We start from the raw sequence: 27083 nt of genomic DNA, 5'->3' as shown, positions 1-27083 counted from the left end.
TTGTTTGCCTTGGACATTGACTCGGGTCTGTGAGAATAAAAGAGGTTGGGTTTTTTCTTGCGGTTCCTCCCTGTTTCTTGGAAGAGGGATTTCTCCTTGTGAGCACAACAAGGACTCACGTAGGCTGGGACAGAACAATAACTTTGAATGGTCACCAAATGAACTGTTGTTAACTCGAGGACTACCTGTACTTTTATGACTTTCTTTTTAAGGATGATTCCTTCCAAGGACACCAAATACGTGTATATTTAGCAGGAATCCCTAATTCGTCTCTCTTTTTTTCCTCCTGGAAATACAGTTCAGTTCAGTAGGGATTTTTCTTCATAAAACCTGGGCATCTCTGTTCCATTAAATCCTCTTTCTGTCTGTAAGGTCAGCAAAAGACAGCAGCGGTAAAACAATTTCACACTTAAATACAATAGCCTGTCAATTTTTCACAATCCTTGAGACGTCTCAGTCTCTCGCATTGTCGCCTTCCGCCATCCTCCCATCTTTAAAAAGTTTCTAAGAAGAAGGAAACCTGCTCAAAACAAACATGGCATTAAAAAAGTGCATTAAAAAACAACAACCCAGCACTTATACACATATTACCCTCCCCAGTGCTTTTTTTGTAAAAGAAAAAAATGCCGGAACTCACACATGCCTATCCTACAAGGTTGCATCCAAAAAAGGTGCCGGAACTCCGTTCTGAGCATTCTATGAGAAAAAAAGCCCTGATCCTCCCTATTTGAATACTGATTAATACATTGGTTGTCTTTGTTTTCTAATGCACTTTTTAATGCCTTCCTTGTTTTTGTGTTTTGTGCTTTTTCTTTTCAATTTTTGGGAATTTTGTGTTTTAACCTTTTTTAAAAAAAAATAGAATAGTAATAATAAAAAAATCCTACTCCTGAAAGTGTTGTGCAGCGCTTCTGTCTTCCTTCTCCTGAATTGTATTCTTTTATTCCGAGGTTGGGAGGAAGTATAAGGCATAATGGCAGAACAAAAACATGGAGGGTTGATTAAAAGAGGAAGCCAATATTAGACACGTAAATTTAGCACTTTATAAAGCCTTAGCATCCAGTTTTGGTCATCACATTACAAAAAAGATGTTGAGACTTTGGAAAAAGTGCAGAGAAGAGCAACTAAGATGCTTAAAGGCCTGGAGACTAAAACGTACGAAGAACGGCTGCAGGACTTTGGGTTTGGCTAGTCTAAAGAAAAGAAGAAATAGGGGAGACATGATAGCAGTGTTCGAGTATCTGAGGGGCTGCCACAAAGAAGAGGGGGTCAAATTATTCTCCAAAGCACCAGAGGGCAGGACGAGAAACAAGGGTTGGAAACTGATCAAGGAGAGAAGCAACCTGGAATTAAGGAGAAACTTCCTGGCAGTGAGGACAATTAACCAGTGGAACAGCTTGCCTCCAGAAATTGTGGGTGCTCCATCACTGGAGGTTTTTAAGAAGAGACTGAACAGCCACTTGTCTGAGATGGTATAGGTTCTCCTGCTTGAGGAGGGGGCTAGACTAGAAGACCTCCAAAGTCCTTTACAGCTCTGTTCTATCCTATCCTATCCTATCCTATCCTATCCTATCCTATCCTATCCTATCCTATCCTATCCTATCCTATCCTATCCTATCCTATCCTATCCTATCTTCTACTCTACTCTACTCTACTCTACTCTACTCTACTCTACTCTACTCTACTCTATTCTATTCTATTCTATTCTATTCTATTCTATTCTATTCTATTCTATTCTATTCTATTCTATTCTATTCTATTCTATTCTATTCTATTCTATTCTATATGTTAGCAACCCTCCCAAGTCAGCATGGCTGACTTCTTGTTCACTCTCTCTGGCTGTTCCCCACTTCTTTTTGCAGCAACCGTCCCAACATGGCTTCTTCCTGCCCGCCTCTATGGCTGTTCCCCTCTTCCTTTTGCAGCAATCATTTCAGAATGGTCAACCTCCTGTCCGCCCTCTGTGGCCATCCCTCTCTTCCTACATCAGCAACCTTCCCATCATGGCTGACTTCCTGTCCACCCTCTGCCTCCATCCCCCCTCTTCTTATCCCAGCTCATCAAGTACCAAACAGATGATGAGTAACTAAGACAACATTTTTGTGTCCAAATGTGATGAGGTTTCGAGCGGTCAAGTACCGAGGTACCACTGTAGTTCTTGATTTACAACCATTCATTTAGTGACCGCCCAAAGTTACAATGGTAGTGAAAAAAGTGACTTAGCACCCTTTCTCACACTTTGGACTATTGCAGCATCCCCCTGGTCAGAATTCAGACACTTGGCCACCGACAAGTCCTTTGATCCGCTTTTGTGACCTTCTGACAAGCAAAGTCAATGGGGTAACCAGGTTTCCTTAACAACCATGTTACTAACTTAAGAACTGCAGGGGTTCCCAAAACAATGGCAAGAAAGGTCGCAAAATGGGGCAAACCTGACTGTCTTACTTAGCAATGGGAATTTTGCGCCCCGTTGTCCTAACTTGAGAACTATCTGTATGTTGAACCCCATGTTTTCCCCATCATGGTTTTAACACTTCCCCTAATCTTGACGAGAGCAGAATAATCGCATAAGCAGAGAATAATGCCCTGTGCTCATGTCAAATATTATAATAGACTGTATACACACTGTGAAAGAGGAGCTTGCCAATTTGTATTATAATAATAATAATAAAGCTGGAAGGGACCTTGGAGGTCATCTAGTCCAACCCCCTGCTCAGGCAGGAGACCCTGTACAATTTCAGACAAGTGACTGTCTAGCCTCTTCTTAAAAATCTCCACTGATGGAGCGCCCACGATTTCTGGAGGCAACTTCTGTTCCACTTGTTAATTGTCCTCACTGTCAGGAAGTTTCTCCTTAATTCCAGGTTGCTTCTCTCTTTGATCAGTTTCCAACAAAAACACATGGAATCAATAGTTTTGAGTACTGCAGAGAAATACAGTCTTAGCTCCAAATTATTTATTATACTCCAACCAGCGAAAGGAGGGCTTATGGACACAGATGGCTGTTTTTTTTTGTCTTGGCGTTATCAATGGATGAAAGAATGAAAGCAGATTCCTAAATATTTGCAAACCTCAAGCAAGATACCGCTGATTTCCCAAATAGAGCAGCGGTTGGTAAGATGGGGAATAAGTCTACCTTCCCTTAGTGGAATTATAGTAATAATAATAATAATAAAGTTGGAAGGGACCTTGGAGGTCATCTAGTCCAACCCCCTGCTCAGGCAGGAAACCCTATACCATTTCAGACAAGTGGCTGTCCAGTCTCTTCTTAAAAACTTCCAGTGTTGGAGCATTCACCGCTTCTGGAGGCTGGTGGTTCCACTGGTTAACTGTTCTCACTGTTCTAATTGTTCTATTAGAGTAAAAAAAGAAATAAGACATAAAAAGTCTCTGTGGGGCTAATGAGTCCAGCAGTAACTGTACAAGTGAACAAGAAAATGTCAGAAGGAGCACCAGGAGGAAAGTACACAAGACTCATATTGGAAAAAAGGAAGAATTGCAATGGGAAAACAGCTGGCGGAAATGTTTGAGATGTACACTGTGTTCTAATCTTAAAGACTTTTTTTTTAATAAAACGATACACCGCTGGTATGCGGCGTCAGAAAAATTGTCCAGAATGTAGAAAGGCACTTCAAATTTAGGCTGGATATGTGAACAACAAGAAGGGATCTCTTATCGTGGACCTGTAAAACAGCTGAAAAAATTTGGGCTTCGAATACATACACTTAATTCAGAGGATTTTTTTTTTAAAAAAAAGCTAAACGTATCTTTCAACGGAGGTGAGATCAGGGATCCAATTTATAAAAAAGCTTTCTCTGATAACTCTCTAGGGTTCAGTAAAATCAAGGAAATGTGGGGAAACGTGACAGGGGATGCTGGTTGAAAACTTTCAGTCTAAGAAAACCAAAAATTATCAGAGAAAAGAAATGGGATCCACCCAACTGGAGAATAAATGACATTTGAGCCAGTACTTGAAAATTAATAACCCGGCTGTTACCTCAATCCTACCTGAAGGAGACAGAAAATGTTATGAGCTAAAAGCGCAGTAGATGTTCTACAAGAAAATGTGGTGATTCTGAAGAGGGATTTTCCAACTTGGAACACGGCCATTCTGATGTTATTGAAGTCCAGAAGAAGACATCATTGCTTGAAGCACTGGGATCAGGCGTTTTGAGGTGAGAACGTGTGGTTATGGACATAGATTATCAGAGCTGAAAGGGACCTTAAAAGTCTTCTAGTCTAACCCCTGCTCAAACAGGTGACCTTATACCAGGGGTCGGCAACCTTAAACACTCAAAGAGCCACTTTAGCCCGTTTCCCAGAGAAAAGAAAACACTGGGAGGAGTGAGGTTGATTGAAGAGTTTAATTAAAAAGAAATAGAGGCTGCTGTGCATGAGTTCTCTCTCTCTCTCTCTCTCTCTCTCTCTCTCTCTCTCCTCTCTCTCTCTCTCTCCCTCTCTCTCTCTCTCTCCCTCTCTCCCTCCCCCTGCTCTTTCCCCCTCTCCGATCTTCTGCTCACCTGGCAAGCTGGCTTCACGCTGTTCTCCGACAAGCTGACACACATTCTTATTAGGCTGGCTCTCCTGCCCTTGGTCTGCCAGTCCTCTTCCCCCACTCAGTGTGTGTGTGTGTGTGTGTGTGTGTGTGTGTGTGTGTGTGTGAAAGAGAGAGAGAGAGAGAGAGAGAGCTTCTGCTTTCTGCTTTCTACTGCTTCCTGCTTCCTGTGGAGATGCAGCAAAGGCAGGAGCCCCACCCAATAAGCTTGTCAGCTTGTCGGAGAACAGCATGAGGCCACTCTCTTTTTTACACACACACACACACACACACACACACACACACACAGAGAGAGAGAGAGAGAGAGAGAGAGAGAGAGAGAGAGAGAGAGAAGGGAAGCACAAGTGCCTCTCTCTGTCTCTCTCTCTGCAAATGGCGGAGGATGACTGGGAGCCGCAGGAGAAGGCTGAAAGAGCCGCATGCGGCTCCAGAGCCACGGGGGTGCCGACCCGTGCCTTATACCATTTCAGACAAATAGTTGTCCAATCTCTTCTTAACAGCCTCCAGTGATGGATTACCCTCAACTTATTTAGGCAAGCTGGTTAATTGTTCTGTCAGGAAATTTGTCCTTAATTCCTGGTTGCTTCACTCCTTAATTAATTTCCATCCCTTGCTTCTTGTCCTGCCTTCTGGTACTTTGCAGAAGAGGTTGACCCCCTTTTCCTTGTGGCAGCCCTTCAAGTATTGAAAGATTGCTGTCATGTGATCCCTGGTCCTTCTTTTCACTAGACTAGACATACCGTATTCCTGCAACGTATGTTTAATCTCCAGGCCCATAATCATCTTTGTTGCTCTTCTAACGCACAATCAACGTAAGAGCTTTTACTTTTGTTTCCTCTGACTTTTCCAAGAGTCCAACTGCTTGCTAGAAGGCAGATTACTCCAAAGCACTTGGTCAAAATTAGATTGGAAAAAATAACTTCAATAGCAAAAATTGGGAGGACAAAATTGAATTCCCTCACTAGCTATTTTATTTAAGCTTTCTCCTCATTTGGTTGCTTGTCTTCAGTTTGATTTGGTGGATGCCCTGTTTATATTATTCTGTTCAGTCCAGGATTCAGCTTTAACGTGCACTGGGAATTATGTAAAAGGTGAGAGCTGATTCAATAAAATACGAACTTTTGAGGATATATCCTGGAGGTGTGTGGAACTGGAAAAAAATGCATTGCTATTTGGTTTCAATGCCTTTTGTAAGATAAGAAAATTACCTGAAAAAAAAATAATAATCCCAGAAAGATTTATGGACTACTAATGCTGGATTCCCTCCCCTCCAATTCTGGTGAATTAATAATTTTAGAGGATTTATTTGAATGCTGATGTGCCAAACGCTGTTGCTGCAGTTCTTGTTCCTATTGAATTGCTGCAGAGATATGCAAGAAAAATAATATTGGTTCAGTGCCAAACCTTAATCAGAGTAAACTGATTACTACCCAGACAACCATTAACCTGCTTCCATCTCTGATAGAACAAGCCATTAATAGATCAAAGGCTGTCTAAACCACAAGGGCTCCAAGCAAATTAGCAAAAGGAGACCACAATTATTCTGCTCACAAAGGTTGCAGCTATTTTTATTAAGTGTGACCCTTTTCACAACCTATATTTCAGTTGCCAAAAATTGCAGCAGGGCGATAGCTTCAGCTAAAACATCTGACATTTGGAAACGGTCTTGCTGCCCCAGTACTTTAAACCCTCATTTTCCCAATATTAGAGGACTGAACATGTTTTCTGTAAAATTTGGAGGCAAAACTATAATAATCTTTCTTATAATATATATAAACAGCTATTAAAAGGCAGTAAGTGCTTATCGTGCAACGTGTTTCAAGAATAGAATAAATCCGTGGAAAACATATTAGACGGTCCACTGCACAGCTTCGGTGGAAAAACATTTTGGCATCTGGAGTCAAGAAATCCTCTTTTTTTCCTGAAACTAAAATAAACTGTCAGTATTAATAATTTAATTCTAGAACTTGCATTCAATGTATATAAGGTCTGATTTCTACATTTCTGAGCTCTTCTTCTGGTAGCAATGCTTCCCCTGCCCCCTTAAATTAATGTACTGTACTTTCACCCAGTTATAGTAAAAAAAAAAAAAAGATCGGAGCGATGTTTTTGGAAAAAAAATAAAGATTCAGTGGCAGTCTTTCCTGGATTGCACTTTTTTTTTCCTGAAGTGCTGCTGAGTAATAAGGGATTAGTCTGCTGGTATGATTTGAACATAATCCTCTGCGGAATAAGATCTTCTGGTATAACTTCAGCGAGACATAACAGAATAATTTAGAGTTGGGAGTGACCTTGGAGGTCTTCTGGTCCAGCCCCCTGCTCAAACAGGAGACCCTGTACCGTTTCAGACAAATGGCTGAAATCTCTTCTTTAAAATCTCCAGTGTTGGAGCGTTCACCACTTCTGGAGTCAGGTTGTTCCACTGGTTAATTGTCCTCACCGTCAGGAAACTTCTCTTTAGTTCTAGGTTGCTTCTCTCCTTGATGAGTTGCTTCTTGTCCTGCCTTTGGTTGCTTTGACTTTCTCTTCTTTAGGGCAGCCGCTGGCAGCCGCTCAAATAATGGAACACTGCTATTCTGTCATCCCCTAGTCCAGGGGTAGGCCACCTTGGTTCTTTTAGGACTCGTGGACTTCAACTCCCAGAATTCCTGAGCCAGCACAGCTCAGCATGGAAACCTCTCCCTTCCCCTCAGCATGGCTGGTCAGGAATTCTGGGAGTTGAAGTCCATGAGTCCTAAAAGAGCCAAGGTTGCCTACCTCTGGCCTAGGCCATCCTTGGCATCTCTATGACTCGTGGATTTCAACTCCCAGAATTCCTGAGCCAGCACAGCTCAGCATGGAAACCTCTCCCTTCCCCTCAGCATGGCTGGCTCAGGAATTCTGGGAGTTGAAGTCCACGCGTCATAAAAGAGCCATGGTTGCCTACCTCTGGCCTAGGCCATCCTTGGCATCTCTATGACTCGTGGATTTCAACTCCCAGAATTCCTGAGCCAGCATGGCTCAGCATGGAAACCTCTCCCTTTCCCCTCAGCATGGCTGGCTCAGGAATTCTGGGAGTTGAAGTCCACGAGTCCTAAAAGAGCCAAGGTTGCCTACCCCTGCTCTAGTCCCTAGACCACGGGTGTCAAACTCGATTGCGTCACATGACGGATCATGATGTATTGTGACTTTTTTTTTGCCTTTGCAGAGCCAGGGTGGGCGTGACCTGTCATAACGCATCCGGCCCATGGGCTGCCAGTTTGACACCCCTGCTGTAGACAGTTCTATTCTGTTCCTCCCCTGATATGATGGCCTGGTCCTCAGCTTTGCATAGTCAGCAGCTACTACATCCATCCTCCATCTTTGCACTCGGTCCATTTGATCATTCTCAAATTTTCCTTTTTTTTTAATTTTGAGATTCATGGACTCTGATGTCTTGTTTTGTTAGATTAGTTTTCTCTTTCATTTGGGGCTCATTTGAAAGTGGGTTATCATTTTTTCCCCAAATTTTCTAGGGATACGTATTACCTGCAGTGTCTCAAAATGAGGAGTAGAGAACTTATAAGTATGAATCTGCTTTAATAGGTTGTCTCCTCCTTCTCGTGTTCATAGTGTCTGCATTGCTATGGGTTGTAATTTACATAGGGGTCATATTTTAATCAAGGCGAAGATTTAAATTATTGTATTATATCATCTGAGAAAATACATACAATACATTATAGTTGTTCTCTAATCAGCTTGCTTAATTACAGAATGATTGCTTCTTAAAAGGTTGTTGATAATCTGTTTCCTTTCTTATTGCCCCGTTTGACTATTAAAAAACTTGAAACTTCTTATCCCCTTAAATGCCACAAGATTTCTGTCTGCTTTTCTCACAGTGCCTAATTAATCCTTTAATTATGATAGTGTTGTTCAAAATTAGCAACTTTAAGATATGTGGACTTCAACTCCTGGAATTCCCCAATTGACTGAGAAGTTAAGACCATATAGACCAGGGCTGCAAAGCCTTGAATGGCCATTAGATGGCAGCAAACTCTTATCAATATCTTTTAGCTGCCATCTGTTAGCCATGCAAGGGATTGCAGCCCTGCTCTCTAACTGCAGTTTAACAGAAAACCAAGTAATTATTCTATTGCACAGGGATTTGTAATTCTTACAATGAAGGTGTGAGGTTTTGCAATCGTGAAACCAACCCCATATACTACCTCATAACCTAATAACTAGGTAGTTTTGTTATGTATTTCCTTTCCTAAGTCAAGAACACTGTGAACTGAGGCTGAAAAGATTTGTCTATTAAATGGGTTAATGGTGAATTTTAAAAATACTTTTGTTTATTGAGTTTATTTGTGCTTCTCAAGAGCTCTTAGCAGATTTAAACACACACGCGCAGACTTTGTACCTTCAATCATTTTTATCACAATAAGAAGGGACTGATAAGTGATGATTGTTCAAAGACTAGCTTTTAAATCACAGACAGGAGAAGAAGAGAACATTATGTTCCTATCACAATGCCAATATTTCCTTTCCCCATGAATGAACATTTCAAATCATTAAGTTGTACAAAAATGTCCTCTCTCTGGTAGGAAAAGAAGCACACTCAAAATGTAAACTCCGAGTAAGGCAGGCAAGCAACTGTGTCCCATCCAATCTTGATGATTTACTTCCTGCAAATCCATTAACTTCAGCTTCACAAATAAATATTTATGGAAAACAAATTTACTCAAAAGAAAAACAGACTATATTTCCAGCTCAGAACAGACAAATTGGAAAAAAAAAGGCATCTACCTTTGCTATCCTATTCCGTTATATTTCCTTATAATTGTCAGACTAGTCAAATGGAGGAACTTTATCTAAAATTATAGATTTTTCATAAAACGTCTCCGCAAACAAATTTATTAAAAACTCTAGCTTGCCAGTTTGATTTCTATAATGTGCACACGTGCCTAGGTTCAGTAAATTAACTCCAGGTAAATAATACGCTGCATTCAATTTTCTACCTTGCCAGAATTCAGTGCTCCATCAGTGACAAAGAGGGTTTGGAGTAGCTACTAAAAAGCAGCTGAAATCCAGCACTTTCCAGCCAGCTATAATATAGGGCAATCCCAAAGCAGAATTTTTTAAGTGTCTGTCAGCTAAATGGCAGAGAGATCTAGAAGTCCTAGTGGACAATCACTTAAATATGAGCCAGCCGTGTGCTGCACCTGCCAAACAAGCCAACACAGTGCTAGGCTGCTTTAACAGAGGGATAGAATCAAGATCACGTGAAGTGTCGATACCACTTTACAATGCCTTGGGAAGGCCACACTTGGAATACTGCATCCAGTTTTGGTCACCATGATGTAAAAAAGATGTCGAGACTCTAGAAAGGGTACAGAGAAGAGCAACAAAGATGATTGGGGGACTGGAGGCTAAAACATATCGGGAACGGTTGCTGGAATTGGGTATGTGTAGTTTAACAAAGAGAAGTGTGAGGGGTGACATGATAGCAGTGTTCCAATATCTCAGGGGCTGCCACAAAGAAGAGGGAGTCAAGCTATTCTCCAAAGCCCCTGAAAGCAGGACAAGAAGCAATGGATGGAAACTCACCAAGGAGAGAAGCAACCTAGAACTAAGGAGAAACTTCCTGACAGTGAGAACAATTAACCAGTGGAACAACCTGCCTCCAGAAACTGTGAATGCTCCAACACTGGAAGCTTTTAAGAAAAGGCTGGACAGCCATTTGCCTGAAATGGTATAGGGTTTCCTGCCTGAGCAGTGGGGTGGACTAGATGACCTCCAAGGTCCCTTCCAACATTATTATTATTATTATTATTATTATTATTATTATTATTATTATTATTATTATTATCATCATCATCATCATCATCATCATCGCTGGAGACAAGAGCATAAAGTTTACATGGAATGGAATTCAGAGGCAGTCATTGAACTTGTGAGTTGAAGTACAGGTAGGTCCCCAACGTACGATCACAACTGAGCCCAACATTTCTGTTGCTAAGTGAGACATTTGTTAAGTGAGTTTTGCCCCATTTTTTTTATTGAAAAGTTTTACAAAGTTTTAATGAAAAAAACCCCCTTCCCACCAACCCTCCCTCCTTCCCTCCCCCCCCCGGACTTCCCAAAGCAGAATACAGGGTATTACATATAGCAATCTTAAGCAAACATATGCTAAATATCTAATACAAACCTTCCACCCTTTAACTCCCTTATAACAAAACTAAAGTAATTATAATAACACTTCTATAATTATTAAAAATTATTCATATGCTATTTGAAACTTTCTAGTCCCATATTTGTTTTGAATATAATCAATCCATCTTTTCCATTCCAAAATATATTTTTTCTTGTGACTGGTCTTTCAAATATGCTGAAACTTTTGCCATTTCAGCTTTGCCCCATTTTACGACCATTCTTGCCACGGTTGATAAGTGAATCTGGCTTGCCCATTGACTTTGCTTGTCAGAAGGTTGCAAAAGAGACGTTCACGTGACCCCAGGGACAGTGCAACCGTCATAGGTATGAGTGAGTTGCCAAGTGCCTGAATACGGATCACGACCGTGGCTGCAACGTCGTAATAGTCATGTGACCCTGTTTCCGATGCTGTTGCGACTTTGAGCGGTCACTGAATGAACTTTTGCAAGTCAAGGGTTATCTGTAGGATGCTAAAGGCAACAGACAGCAAGAAGAAAAAAGCACAACAGTGGAGGCATGAATAGCCTTTTGTGAAAAAAGTTAAGATGGTGGGCATGGAGGCGTCCTCAAAGATACATTTCGGGTTTTTTTTTAAGCGTGTTGCACGCATGACAGGCATAAAAAAACCAAGCCGAGTCTCAATTGCAAGCCGAGATTGGCCGGCTTTCAAATTATTTTTGGTAAATAGAGGTAGGGGATTGTGCTGGCACCAAGCAAACCCTTATTCGCTCCAGAATGACACAAAGGCAAAGAGTCCTGGAGTTATTTAGTGACTGGGAAGTCCTGGCAATATGGGGAAAAAGTGACATTGACTATGGAGATTCTCAGTCATCCTGGTCATGGTTATCCTAAACGTGCTTTTCCAAGAGGCAATATCCTTGTTTTTCTCGGAAGGCGTTTCGCTTCCCATCAGCTGAAGAAGCTTCTTGGGTGAGAAGCAAAACGCCTTCCGAGAAAAACAAAGAAATTCAGCTATCTCTTGAAAAAGCATCTTTGGGGAAAAAAAATGACTTACAGCTAGTCCTTGCACTTACCGCCACGTACAACCCTACAGTCACGTGATCAATATTTGTGCGCTTGGCAAGTGGCACAGATTTATGACAGTCGTAGTGTCCCGGCATCGCACGAGTGCCATTTGTGACCTCCCTAGCCAGCTTCTGACAAGCAATGGCAATTTGGGAAAGCTGGATTCACGTAACATGATTTACGTAACTGCAGGGATTTGCTAGGCAACCAGGGCAATGAAGGTTGTAAAATTGAGCACGACTCACTTAATCGCCTTGCTTAGCAATGACAATTTCTGGACCCAACTGTGGTCACAAGTCAAGGATTTCCAACAGGGGCATATCCAAAACACCTGAAGGCAGGACAAGAAGCAATGGATGGAAACTCATCAAGAAGAGAAGCAACCTGGAACTAAGGAGAAACTTCTTGACAGTTAGAACAATTAACCAGTGGAACAACCTGCCTCCAGAAGTTGTCACTGCTCCATCACTGGAGTTTTTTAAGAAGAGACTGGACAGCCATTTGTCTGAAATGGTATAGGGTTTCCTGCCTGAGCAGGGGGGGTTGGACTAGATGACCTCCAAGGTACCTTCCAACTCTTATTCTGTTATTGTGTTATTTTTTTTATATATGCAAATATGCTTGGTGACATCTATCCTAGAGTTTAGCCAAGACCTGGCATTTTTTTAACAGGTTTTGGGACTGCTGGTCCAATGAAACCTTGCGTAAAAGAGAGACGGACCCAACTAATGGAGCAATGAAGGGGATCAGTCCAAATTACTCTACAAAAATGCCATTCTCCAATTTCCCCCAATTCTCTTCTGAACCATTCTGAATATGCCACTGGATTCCAAAACTCACAATCCAAGATATTGCAAAGCATTTAAGATCCCGGGCAATAATTTATAAAAGAAGAATTACATTCATTGCATATGTAGGTGTGTAACATCTCTCCTTTATTTGCATAAATCCAGGGTGGAAGAATATTGCTTGACTTGGCCTTGGATCTCAAACCATTTTCAATCAATTCCTTTTGCATCTCTGTCATGCTGAATAGTAAACAGCTTCTGCTTTCTGATGCTCAGTACAAATATTTTCTCCACAGTGTTCTGTCTGTATATGTAGAAATATCTATCTATCTGTCCGTCCATCCATTATCTATCTATCTATCTATCTATCTATCTATCTATCTATCTATCTATCTATCTATCTATCTATCTATCTTTATCATATGTATATCTCTGTCTATCCATCCATCCATCTATGTATATATCTCTATCATACTGTATATCTATTTATTTATCTATCTATCATGTATTTATCATCTATCTATATTTATCATATATCTCTGTCTATCCATCCATCCATGTATATATCTCTATCATATATCTATTTATTTATCTATCATGTATTTATCATCTATCTATCTATATTTATCATATATCTCTATCTATCTATCTATCTATCTATCTATCTATCTATCTATCTATCTATCTATCTATCTATCTATCTATCTATCTATCCAAAGGAAGTGGAGCAACAGCTAATGTCAGGATTATGGTCATATATTATATATTATGGTCATAACCATATAATAATAATAATTAAGCTGGAAGGGACCTTGGAGGTCTTCTAGTCCAGTCCCCTGCTCAAGCAGGAGACCCTATACCATGTCAGACAAGTGGCTGTCCAGTCTCTTCTTAAAAACTTCCAGTGATGAAGCGCCGACAACATCTGAGGGCAAGCAGTTCCACCTTGGTCCATCTTCAATGCCCACTAGTCATAGCTCAGTCCATTTCAGTCATTCTAGCCACCAAACCTCTCACCGCATCCTCTTCACATCACCCTCCTGGATGTGCTAAAATTTGTCCCTTGGTCACCTCCATATCTGCTGTTTCTCCTCCTCCTTTGAGCATCAGGTCCCAGAGAATTCTAAATTACTTTCTGTTGCTAACTTCTTATCAGCAGATATTTGCACAGAGTTAGTGTGGGGTGTGTGTTTAAGTGTCTTCCTATATTTGGTGGGATGTGGTGGGTCAGTGGGTTAGGACGCTGAGCTTGTCGATCAGAAGGTCGGCAGTTTGGCGGGTCGAATCCCAAGTGCTGCTTAACAGAGTGAGTGCCTGTTACTCGTCCCAGCTTCTGCCAACCTAGCAGTTCGAAAGCACGTGAAAATGCAAGTAGAAAAATAGGGACCACTCCGGTGGGAAGGTAACAGCGTTCCGTGCGCCTTTGGCGTCTAGTCATGCCAGCCACATGACCACGGAGATGTCCTCGGACAAGCACTAGCTCTTCGGCTTTGAAACGGAGATGAACACCGGCCCCTAGAGTCGGAAACGACTAGCACGCATGTGCGGGGGAAGCTTTACCTTTACCTTTATATTTGTGAAGAACTATGATGATGGCTTGTTGCAAGCTGCTTTTCTTGTTTCCAAATACTGCAATGCTCCAGGATCAATATGATTTTTTTTAAAGAAAAATCCTATGATGATCCTTCCTTCCATCTTCAGTAATCAGACTTGGCTCCAGCTGGTTAAAACTGACCCTTGCACGGTTTGTACATATTCGCTTCATCTTGGGAGTTCATGAAGGCGCCCGAAGTCTATCCTCTCCTGTTTGCCTTAAGCGATCCGGGCTTCACATCAGCTGCTTTCCTTTCTAAGCAGGTTGTGAGACAAGAGGAAAGGCAATTAGCATTCTTGGTCAGCTGCATTCCATCCCCTGGATCGTGCTGTCCTTGGGGCTGAATCAAAATGCATCTGGGAGCTGAGAGGTGTAGGAATACAAGAGAGTCTTTGACAAAAGCTCAGCACAAAGGACAGTTATGGGTAATGTATTATGCATAATTTTAGCAGAGCAGGGGAAATAAAACAAGACAAAACAGCCAGATTTATTTTTTTTAGCAACGAAATATCATGCGGCATTGACTGACTTACAGCGGCAAAATTCAACTGGCCACCAGATGGCAGCAAAGAGGTTCTTCTTTATCTCTTGGCTGCCCTCTACATGTCTGACTGCTGTAGGTAACATTAATAGTGTGAATAGGAATATGGCCCGGATGAGGGTTACCTAGTTGAGTAATGAAACATGTACAAACAAACAACCAAGAGCTTCACAGTTCAACCCTGAGCTACAGATATTTCCTTTTACTGGATGTATACACTTTTGAGGCTCAGATCTGATAGAAACATAAGGTAATTTAGTTGCCCCTGGGACCTCTTGCTCATTGGAGGAGGAGAAGCAACAGATGCGGAAATGACAATAGGGCAAGTTTTAAAACATCTGGGAGGTTGGAGTGAAGAGGATGTGGTGTGATATCATTGGCAGAAATGGACTTAGGCATCTCTAGTGGCCTAATGAAGAAGGACCATTCATTTTACTGCTGAGAAAGGAGGGATAAAATGGATGGGGTGGTGGTGTTTCTAGTGTAGGAAGGTCAAAGGCCCCGAGCCACCTTTGCCATCTTTCCTTCCTGATCTTCTAGTGCAGGGCTTTTCAACCTTTTCACCCATTGTACCACTTTTAGGATATGGCAACATCCCAGTACCAACAGTCGCCTAGCAAGGTGTCAAAAACTTGATGACCAAAAAAGGAAAAAAAGGATCAAGTACAGGTAGTCCTCGACTTACAACAGTTCGCTTACTGACTGTTCGAAGTTACAATGGCACTGAAAAAAGTGCCCCCCCCAAGCCACACCCGAGCAAGACGCCTGCCTGCCTGCCCGGTGGCGCTCTTCCTCCTGTCTGAGGTTTTCACTGTTGTGACATTTCTGCTGAGGATTGGCAGTGGGGGTGGGGTGGGGGGGTGTTTGGTTTTTATTTCCCCCCCCCTGTTTGATGGGTGGTTGCAGCAAGTTTTGGTCACTTCACATGACCCTGGGACACTGTGACCATCATAAATATGCATCATTTGCCAAGCATCTGAATGTAAATCACAAGACCCTGGAGATGCTGCAACATTCCAGCTGATTGGCGCTTCTTCTGGGCTCAGAAGCGCCAGGATCAGCGCCGAGCTCCAGCTAGAGCCTGGCGCTGATCCTGGCGCTTCCGCTGAGCCCTGACAGCCCTGCAGCTCCAGCCGTCCATCTCTCTCAGGCTTGTGTGGTGTTGCCACCGGTTCAGCTCATTCCCCTCCCCCATTACCAGTTTTCTATGATGGTCGCGTACCACCTGCCAGGTGCCAATGTACCACAGGTGGTACCCGTACCACTGGTTGAAAAGCCCTGTTCTAGTGAACTTCAGACAACAGAACAAAAGACAAGCCAGGAGTGTCCACCCTTGGCACATGTTTATTGGTGGTGTGGTGAGTTAGCAGTTAATATGGTGCTGCTAAGCTGTCAGGGAGAGACTAGCCAAGCCAGGGGTTGGAGTCAAGTGGGGAATTAGCCTGGAATCTGTACAGGAGCACACTGTCATCATTAAAGCCAATTTCAATAATTACTTGGGGAAGCTGAGTGTACACAGGAGAACATTAAATGGCATGCCAGGATTACTGACAATTGGAGCAATGGCGGTTTACCATGCCAAACCTAACTTCAACATTTTCCAGATCACTAGAACTAGCCGCTTAAGTTATGTGTGAGCAGCAAAAAACATTTTCTTGCAAAGCTTCAGAGAGTGCCATTTGCCACAGGTAGAACTCTTCTGGGTTATACAGACTTGATTTTATGGAACTTGTTTCAGCAGATTTCAAATTGGAGCCTTGGTGGAGCAGTGGGCTAATGCCTCCTTAAGTAACACCAGCTGCCTGCAATTAGTGCAGGTTCGAGTCCCACCAGGCTCATGGTTGATTCAGCCTTCCATCCTTCCGAGGTAGGTAAAATGAGGACCCAGATTGTTGGGGGCAATTAAGCTGACTTTGTAATAATGCCGCTGGGGGTGTGTGTGCGAAAGCCCTAATAAGCAGGCATATATACATAGAATGAAGGCTATTGCTAAGCACATTGGTTTGTGCTTAGATTGTAAGCCGCCCTGAGTCTTCGGAGAAGGGCGGGATATAAATGGGATTAAAAAAAAATTGGGCTAGACATAATCCCAGTTCAGACTTAAGCCAAGTTCATGTCAAATTTGGATCACAATCACTCTGGGGTTGCTACAACAGTCGTAAGTGCAAAGACTGGCTGTAAGTCACTTTTTTCAGTGCTGTTGTAACTTGGAATGGCCACAGAACGAACGGTTGTAAATTGAGGACTTTACCTGTACTGCCAGAAACAATCCACAATGTTCCCTTTCTCTTCATTAGCCCAGAAAACAGCACTTACAGGGTCCCAGATCTTAACAAGTGGGTTTGCCACCTTGTGTAAACAGCGAATATTTCCCAGAAGCTTTTAAAAGGACCCGGCTTCAAAAGTCAATGGGTGTCCAAATATTTATTCATGTTTCAAAGGTGGCCATTTGTCTAATCCAGAGGTAGGCAATCTTGGCTCTTTTATGACTCGTGGACTTCAACTCCCAGAATTCCTGAGCCAGCATGAGAGAACTATGGCCCCCTCATGACTCGTGGACTTCAACTCCCAGAATTCCTGAGCCAGCCATGCTGAGGGGAAAGAGAGAGTTTCTAAGCTGAGCCACGCTGGCTCAGGAATTCTGGGAGTTGAAGTCTACGAGTCATGAAGGGGGACATAGTTCTCCCACGCTGGCTCAGGAATTCTGGGAGTTGAAGTCCAAGAGTCATGAAGGGGCCATAGATTCCCCCACGCTGGCTCAGGAATTCTGGGAGTTGAAGTCCATGAGTCATAAAAGAGTCAAGGTTGCCTATCCCTGGTCTAATCATGGTCCTTGATGTTATGTCATTTTGGACTGGTGAAAATCTCATTATGCAGATCAAGATTCCTCAGCCCCCTCCATCGAGGTGGACTCTGTCAAGTTAATGGAAGGGTGGCTTCCCAAAAGCGAAGATCTGATGGTCACAGAAGGTTTCCATGGATGAAGTTCGAGCCTCATCTGAATCAAACCTTGGCGGACAGAAAAGAAAAAAAAATGTTTTGTTAACAGAAAGTTTCTAAGAGAATCCACAGCCTTGAACATGGACGGATTAGATGGGATTAGGATTCCCAAACCTGAAACTACAGCTATGCTGGTTAGGGATTATGAAGACTGTCAACCAACTCTGGAAAACCATGGATTCTCATACCTGCCATAAAGATCTCAAATTGTTGGTGACTGGGTGTGTGTGTGTTTGGGGGGGGGAAGTAAAGAGTTTTGCCTGCAATTTTTAGAGATATTGATAGTCTGAACAAGTATGGAGCAAATCAAATAGAGATTGAACTGCTTCATATGATCCCAATGCAAATTCCGTTCTTGCATACCAAACAAGGTAGGGAGGGGCAAAAAAATATTTTTCCTACCTTGTTTTATCCTCTAACTGCAGCAAATCCAAGAACAGAAAGAGGCAATTTAGGTTATGGAAGTCAGTGGAATGAAAGACTCTTCCTTCAGACCTAAGGCTTATTTTTAAGGATTTAATTTATCTAAGACACCAACATCATAGTGTTAACAGTTTCTAGTTTATATAGTGTTAATATAACTGTACTCAGCTAATATTTATATTTTATCATGCATTGTTTGCATCTTATAAAGCAATAAAACCATTACTTGGGGGGGAGGAAAAAGGAGGGAGGGGGGAGGGAGGAAGGAAGGCATTATGTTCACAAGCCCTCTAGAGATATGTGCAAAGAGTGGGATATTCAAAACAGAGAGGGAAAGATTATTTATCAAATGCTGCCATTAATTCAGTAGTGTCCAATTCCTGTTCTATTATTGTATTACTTTCTCATATTTTTAACTAATATAAACTAACCTGGCCAGTGGAGAGTTGCAAAATTTCCTATTATGCCGTACTATGTCCTATGTTACTGTATTCTGCCTCAAAAACCTCCACCTGTACAAGCCCTTTTATAGGGTTGATGATAAGGAGAAAACTGTCCTTTGGGGATTTCTGTGAAGAAAAATAAATTCAGACCCTTTTCTCAGAATTTTAGAGTTGCGGGAATCTCCTGTGATGTCTAATTAAGCCAAATCCTAATTCATGCACTGCTTTTGTTTGCTAAACTGTGTTATGGATTTGTAATTGGCTTTTACTGTGCATTCTGGGGGCTATTGATTTTTTTAACTGCTGCCTTCAAAGAAGGAAATAGACTTGGAAAGGCATGAATTTTAAAACTCAGACTAGGAATTGGGTGGGTAAATCCTGCGGCAGTTACAATATATATATCTTTTAACTTAATCAACTTCACAGATCTTTTGTAGGATTAATGTGGAGGAGAAAGGAAGAACAGAGTGATATATACACCAGCCTTTCCTCAATCTGGTCAATCTCCAGATGGATTTGAATTCCAAAATAGCTTAGGGAGGAGGCCAAAGTTTGGATTTGTGTTGTCTTTCACTCCAAATCAAACATTAAACTAATAACACATTTGCAGAAATCTGTGCACACATTGTGAGGCAAGGGCATAGATTTATGCCGATGAACAGTACTTTAGTTTAATGTGGGGTTTATTATATTGGAATTGCAGTATGTTTAGCTCTAACTTAGAAATAAAAATAAAAATAAGAGGAGGAAGAAGTGTGAGAGACGTTCACCCGCCTTGACATATTTATAAAAGTATCAAAGGTGGGGCACAAATAAAAGAAATAAACTTTGACTGTCATCTTTTTTCCATGCAGTTTCAGCTGTCGGGAAATTACATCTTGGCTTACATAATTGAATGGGGCTTTTTTGATATCCATGATCCAAATGCAACGATCGCCTTAACGGCAAACTTGCAGCTTTGTGTTAAGTCTAATTCAGGCATGGGGGTCAAGGCATCACCCTATATTAATTAGCATAATTCCTTGCTACTGAGCCAAAGGCCAGTGATGCAAGCTCACATCCCAGCCTTTATCGACAGGATTGCCATGCTCCCTTGTTCCCACTAGGTGTGAGTGAAGTGTTGCACTGTAGGAGCAGAAGAAAAAGGGCAACAAAGATGATCAGGGGACTGGAGGCTAAAACATATAAGGAATGGTTGCTGGAATTGGGTATGTCTAGTTCAATGAAGGACAAGGGGGGACATGATAGCAGTCTTCCAATATCTCAGGGGCTGCCCCAAAGAAGAGGGAGTCAAGCTATTCTCCAAAGCGCCTGAAGGGAGGACAAGAAGCAATGGATTGAAACTCGTCAAGGAGAGAAGCAACCTGGAACTAAGGAGAAACTTCCTGACAGTTAGAACAATTAACCAGTGGAACAACCTGCCTCCAGAAACTGTGAATGCTCCCAACACTGGAACTTTTTAAGAAGAGACTGGACAGCCATTTGTCCGAAATGGTATAGGGTTTCCTGCCTGAGCAGGGGATTGGACTAGATGACCTCCAAGGTCCCTTCCAGCTTAATTATTATTATTATAAATGTGATCCCAGCCTATTTTATGGAGAAACACCACACAGCCAAGTCTGTTGCATGTGAAGACGAGTTGAGCCCGTGGAATGCAAACTTCGAGCGAGCTGCAATTTCTCTTTGCTGGAAAAGATTCTGAGGGACACATCAGCAGAGAAAAGATTTTAGTCTTCTGAACTTGGGGTGTGTATGTATTTGTCCGTCTACCTTTCACTGTGTTTCTGATTTTACCAAAATCTGTCTGGTAATATTGCGAAGGTGGGAGTAAGGCTGGACAGCTCCTCAATAAGTTGATTCCCACTTATGATGTTTAAGGAGAGTTAAAGCACGACTGGATTTAAAGGGTAATTATAGTTAGTTAGTATATTTTAGATTAAGATTGTGAAAATAATACCCTGTATTCTGCTTTGGGAAGTCGGGGGGGGGGGCTGGGGGAGGTAGGGGTATTGGGTGGGTGAGGGTATGGGTTAGGGGTAGGGGGGGATGGGGTTTATGTTCAAAAATGTACTGTGAAACTTTTTAATAAAAAAAAGTTGATTCCCAGAAATCCATTTATTTTGTCTGAAGAGTCTACACAACCCTTCTTTTTTTTCCTTCTTTCACTCTTGGGTGGGTCCCCTCCCCCACCCAACCCAAATTTAATCTGCTTTTTTCAGCCTCAGGGTTCTTCCATTGTACAAAGGAATGGAAAAGTTGGGTGGTTTAAGCTTTGGTGTGCTTGACTGCTTCCATAATAGCCCAGGACGGCAGTAAATGTTTTCTTATTTCACAAGGTGTTTTGAGGCTGAGCTGTTTTAATTACCTTGATAAGGGCCGGAGACTATTGTTTAGGGCCATGGTGGCAAACCTATGGCACGCATGCCACAGGTGCCATGCAGAGCCCTCTCTGTGGGCATGCACACCGTCAAAATGTTTGAGTGTTTATTTATTTATTTATTGACTGATGGATTTTTTTTAATATGCTGCCCATCTCCCCTATAAAGGGGACTCTGGGCGGCTTACAAGTTATTTTCATGCTGCAGGGTAGTTTTAAATGCCCAGGGTAGTTTGGTTACAAGATGAGCAGCAAATTAATTTATTAACTAATTAAATAGGGGGAAAAATAATTTAACTATATTAAAACTACGCAGATTGAAATTTTTAAAACCGTGCAAATGCCAAAAAACAAGAGACTTATCAACCACCGCCAGCAGTAAGTGTGTGTGTGTGTGTGTATGTGTGTGTATATATATATATGTATATACTCATGAAATACCAAAATCACTCTTAATAAAATACAAGGAGTCCTCAACTTATGAGCACTGTTAAGCTCAAAATTTCTGTTGCTAAGCGAGATGGTGAGTTTTACGTGCGTTTTGCCCCATTTTGCTACCTTTCCGGCCATAGTTGTTAAGCTGTTAAGTTAGTAACATGGTTGCTAAGTCAATCTGGCTTCCCCACTTTGCTTGTCAGACGTTCACAAAGGATGAGCACACGACCTCAGGACATCGCAACCATCACAAATATGAGTCAATCGATCCCTTCGCTCCACTACCAGGAAAACACTCCAGGCAGTCCCTTCCAACTGAATGAGAGACTTTTGTATTTATTAATACAAAAGTATGAATGAGATACTTTTGTATTTATTAATACAAAAGTATGAATGAGATACTTTTGTATTTATTAAGAAAAACTAGAACATTCCATTCAGTATCCATTTATAGAAAGCTGCCCAAGTCTTCCTGCTATAGGAAACCTGAAGAGGCCAATCTTCAGGAATGGAGATTTGCTAATCCGTTCAGAAAGACTGGGCCATCCTATTCGTAAGCAAAAGGCTGGAGCTGATGGGATTAGAAAAACAAAGACTCCTAACATCTGCATTCCCCACCCAGCTCCGGAAGACAGGGAATAACCTCCCGACCACAATGGGAGTCAGGCAACAATAATTAGAATACTAAAAGGCCATCTCAAACACAAAGCCGCAAAGAATGTATAAAACCCTAACCCGCTCTCAACTCCATTTTGTCAGCTTCCCCAGAACTGCAATGCCGTCGCTGGCTCTGCTCATCAACAAACAAGCCTTCTTTCCTAAGCAGTTAGCCTCCATTTTATTTCTAGCGTCTTTCTCCCGGCTTGGAACTGGACCCAATTTTTCTTCCAACAACCTGTAACTCTGGTTTCGCTCGAAGAAGCTGCTTAGGGTTACAGATGGGATTTGGAGCTGGACTTTCCTTTGATATTCCCAGGGCTTTTTTTCTCATAGAACGCTCCGAACGGAGTTCCGGCACCTTTTTTGGATGGAACCTTGTAGGGTAAGCAAGGCAGGTTGTATAACATGTGTGAGTTCTGGCATCTTTTTCTTTTACAAAAAAAGCACTGGATATCCCCCTGCCCATCAAACCTCTTTGCTGAGCCTTGACCTGGCTGAATTTGCTTAAGGAAGAGTGGGCTTCAGATCAGGGGGCATAACTTGATCCGAATCCACTCTGGTGTAGAGTGACTGGCTGGTAGGGCAATGCCTTGTTGAGGTGCTTCCTCGTTTCCACTTCCCCTTTTCCCATCTCTCAGGGAAAGATTACCTAATCTCTTTCCTTAGAGGCAACCCACATATTTTGCATACAACATCCGGCTTGGAGAAACAGTATTTCCTGCAGATTTCCTGCAGATTTCCCATCCAGCAGTGCATGGAAATGTTGTGAGTTGGGGTCCACCCACTCAGAAGACCTCCTGCTTGAACATTTCCTTGCAAACCTGGTCCCCTTCTTTTAGTTTTCCTTAAGAGCAGAGGGATTCCCAACCTTGGTCACTTTAAGAAGCGTGGAACTTCAACTCCCAGAATTCCCCAGGCAGCGTTGAAGTTCCAAGCCTGTTAAAGTAGCCAAGGTTGGGACTCTCCAGCTTAAGACTTTTCCCTGAGAATTTGGGCTGGAAAAAAAGTACCCCTTTGCCTCTAAACCTGTTCCTGGTTCAGACCAGCGGTGAGAGGGAAAGAATTTGCATGGAGTACTGTAGCACCACCAGTGTCGGTCGCCACGATGTAGAAAAGACGTTGAGATTCTGGAAAGAGTGCAGAGAAGAGCAACGAAGATGATCAGGGGACTGGAGGCTAAACCATATAAAGAACGGTTGCTGGAATTGGGTATGTCTAGTTTCATGAAGAGAAGGATGAGGGGGGACATGATAGCAGTCTTCCAATATCTCAGGGGCTGCCCCAAAGAAGAGGGAGTCAAGCTAGTCTCCAAAGCACCTGAAGGCAGGACAAGAAGCAACGGATGGAAACTAGTCAAGGAGAGAAGCAACCTAGAACTAAGGAGAAACTTCTTGACAGTTAGAACAATTAACCAGTGGAACAACCTGCCTCCAGAAGTGGTGAATGCTCCAACATTGGAAGTTTTTAAGAAGAGACTGGACATCCATTTGTCTGAAATGGTATAGGGTTTCCTGCCTGAGCAGGGGGTTGGACTAGATGACCTCCAAGGTCCCTTCCAACATCATCATCATCATTATTATTATTATTATTATTATTATTTTACCACGGAAGAACTGCTAGGCACATCTCTGAGAATCCTCCTTGCTTCATCCTGCAGAACCCGATTTTCCAGCCCTGCCACTTGCAGCAGGAGATCTGTGGGCTGGCTTCTTCTGAGTCAGTGCAGAGAAGAAGAGGGGGAGAGAGAGAGGGGAGAGAGAGAGAGAGAGAGAGAGAGAGAGAGAGAGAGAGAGAGAGAGAGAGAGAGAGAGAGAGAGAGAGAGAGAGAGAGAGAGTGTCTCCGATTATCCCACACCATTAAGTTATCAATGGCAAGGGGTGAAATCTTCTTCCCTCCAGCCACAATTTTGTACCCCAGTTTTGCGCTTAGCTTTACGAAGCTTGATGTTTCGACAACAGCAAAGGCTAGCTGGCAAGATCACTTGGGGAAGATTTGCAGATGGTGAGTGAAAAAAAATGGGCTCCCCCAGTAGATTTTGAAGAAGCAACCTATTTCTTAAGAAAGCGAGTGGGGCTGCAGATCCGATTTGGAATACTGCAACCAATTTTGGTCACCATACTATACTACCAAAAAAGATGTTGATACCTTGGAAATGATTCAGAGAAGAGCTATTAAAATGGTCAAAAGCCTGGAGACTAAAACATACGAAGAACGGCTGAAGGACTTGGGTTTGGCTAGTCTAAAGAAAAGGAGAAATAGGTGAGACACGATAGCAGTCTTCCAGTATTTGAGGAGCTGCCCCAAGGAGGAGGGGAGTCAAACTATTCTCCAAAGCACCAGAGGGCAGGACGAGAAACAATGGTTGCAAACTGATCAAAGAGAGAAGCGACTTGGAATTAAGGAGAAACTTCCTCACAGTGAGGACAATTAATAAGTGGAACAGAAGTTGCCTTCGGAAATCGTGGGCGCTCCATCAGTGGAGATTTTTAAGAAGAGGCTAGACAGTCACTTGTCTGAGATGGTATGGGTTCTCCTGCTTGAGCAGGGGGCTGGACTAGAAGACCTCCAAGGTCCCTTCCAGATTCTATTCTATTCTATTCTATTCTATTCTATTCTATTCTATTCTATTCTATTCTATTCTATTCTATTCTATTCTATTCTATTCTATTCTATTCTATTCATTCCTTATTTCTATTCTATTCTATTCTTATTCTATTCCATTCTATTCCATTCCATTCCATTCCATTCTTGATCAGGGCTCAGGTCATGGATCTCTTTGAAGGAAATGCAGGGCAGAAACTCCAGGCTTTATAAATAGTGATTGACTTATGACCAACTGGGACCAGAATTTGATTGCATTTCATTCTAGGGGCAGAAGTCCACAGGTCTTAAAATTGCCAAGGTTGGGCAATCCTGCTCTAGACTGTGGGTAGCCTAAACAATTTTCAAAAATCCATAATTCCCTATACACTATTCATGCATTTCATCTCCTTTTTTTCTATGCAATATGTAGCCTTTCCACATTGAAAAGAAGAGGCAGCTTCTTTGGCTCCTGAACCACAAGCCTGACTAGATTTGTCAAGAAGGATTGCAACGAGAATGATCTGCCTTGAATTAGTTTGGCTTCACAGCCTCCATTCCAACCTTAGCTCAGAAATAAACTTGCTAGATGACCCTTAGGTGTAGTTGGAGAGGTAATAACACTGACCTATTTTCCAGGTCTGATGTACAAACAGTTGCAGTTTAAACATTTGACGCGAGCTTCATAGATGCAAAGTATTTTTGTTATTGTTCAAGCAGCATTTTTGCATTTGTAGAAGTCTCCTTATTAGCAGCACATGAGCAAACCTTAGTTCTGTTTCATCACTGGTCCACTCAATACACCACCTTTTAATTGGTGTGGATGGGTCAAGTCCATTTATTTGCTTTTCTTTATGGAGATACATCGGAGAGAACTGTGTAGAGAGAGTTTCCTCCTTTAAATTTCTGGGAGTCTACCTCTGTGAAGATCTGACCTGGAAAGTTAACACAACCCAGGTGGCTAGAAAGGCCCAACAGAGGCTTCACTTTCTTAGGGTCTTGCAGAAGAACAGGGTAGAACAATGGCTAATGACCCTCTTTTACCGGTCTACTATAGAGAGCGTCCTCTCGTATGGTATTGTGGTTTGGTATGCTGGTCTGACAGCCGCAGATAGGAAAGTATTACAGAGGGTAGTGAGCACAGCACAAAACATTGTGGGCTGTCCCCTGACACCACTGGATGACATCGCCAGGGCTCGTTGCCTTGGAAGAGTGAGGAAAATTCTCAGGGATGACTCACACCCTGGACGGTATCTCTTTACTCTCCTACCATCGGGTAGGAGATGCAGGAGTAGAGCCAGCCGTACCAACAGGCTGAAGAACAGCTTTTATCCATGGGCTGTTAGGCTCTTGAATGGGAAATAATTTTATAAACTTTATGTATGATAGACTTGTGAGGCCGGTGTGTTGTGCAATTACATGGTGTAATAAGATGGAGGGTTTGTTGTCACTGTGTGTTGGGGGGAGGGAGCACGGGGGGAGGCTCAGCTAATCTCAATGTACACATAGCTGTACTTTGACAATAAAGGTTTATTATTAAAGCCACTTTCAAAAACAAAGCAGTTCCTCAGTATAACTTATGAATAGGGTGGAACAAAGATTCAAATGCACAGAAAAAAAAAATCTGTAAAAAAAAGAGCCATTTGCTTTGAATGAATTGCATTCATAACCCCACTTCATCTGATATAGGAATAGACCCAAACAGGATTAGGACTGTCTAGATGGGGGAAATGAGAATAATGGGAATTTCTGAGAATAGCACGTCGATGTAGTTGTAATCGGACAACGTGAGGAGTGTCGAAGAGGATTGTGGAAAGTGTGGTGCCTCAAATGTTGATGAACTTCCGCACTGCCAAGCTTGGTGGGGTTGAGGTGAATCAAAGGCCAGTGTGGTGTCGGAAAAGAAAGAAAGGTCTTCATCGTGGCTCCATCCAAGCTGGGAATAAACATGGCAACTGCTTTGGGAAGAAGGTTGTAGTTTATTGAAGAGGTGAGCCAGACAGGAAGGTGGTTCTGGCAGAAAAGAGAGCGAACACATGTAGGGAGTGGGGTTTTATACCCTCTGGAGCCTTTTGTTTGGAGCTGCTTCCTGTTCCTGTTTGAAGCTATTTCCTGTGTTGTGAAATTCTGACCTGAGTCTGAGTGTGCCTTTCTGGCATTCTGATGGTGATGGGTTAATCCTATTATGTCCAAAGGTCATATCCTGCTTCTCTGGGGCTGGGGTATGTAGATTTTAGGTGTCTTTGTCTTCTTAATCTCCCAGATTCCTGGATTTACATCTGCATTTGTACAGAGCTTGTTTCTGCTTGGGATAGGGAGACCTGGGGCTATCAAGAAAAACTGGGCATGTTTTCCTGCCTCTTCAAGATCCTTTGAGGAAGGATCCCGACACCACTGGATGACCTCGCCAGGGCTCGTTGCCTTGGAAGAGTGAGGAAAATTCTCAGGGATGACTCACACCCTGGACGGTATCTCTTTACTCTCCTACC

Source organism: Vipera berus (genome assembly GCF_964194415.1).
Source record: "Vipera berus genome assembly, chromosome: 5".
NCBI classification, from domain to species: Eukaryota; Metazoa; Chordata; class Lepidosauria; order Squamata; family Viperidae; genus Vipera; species Vipera berus.
Note: the sequence above shows the minus strand (reverse complement) of the source record.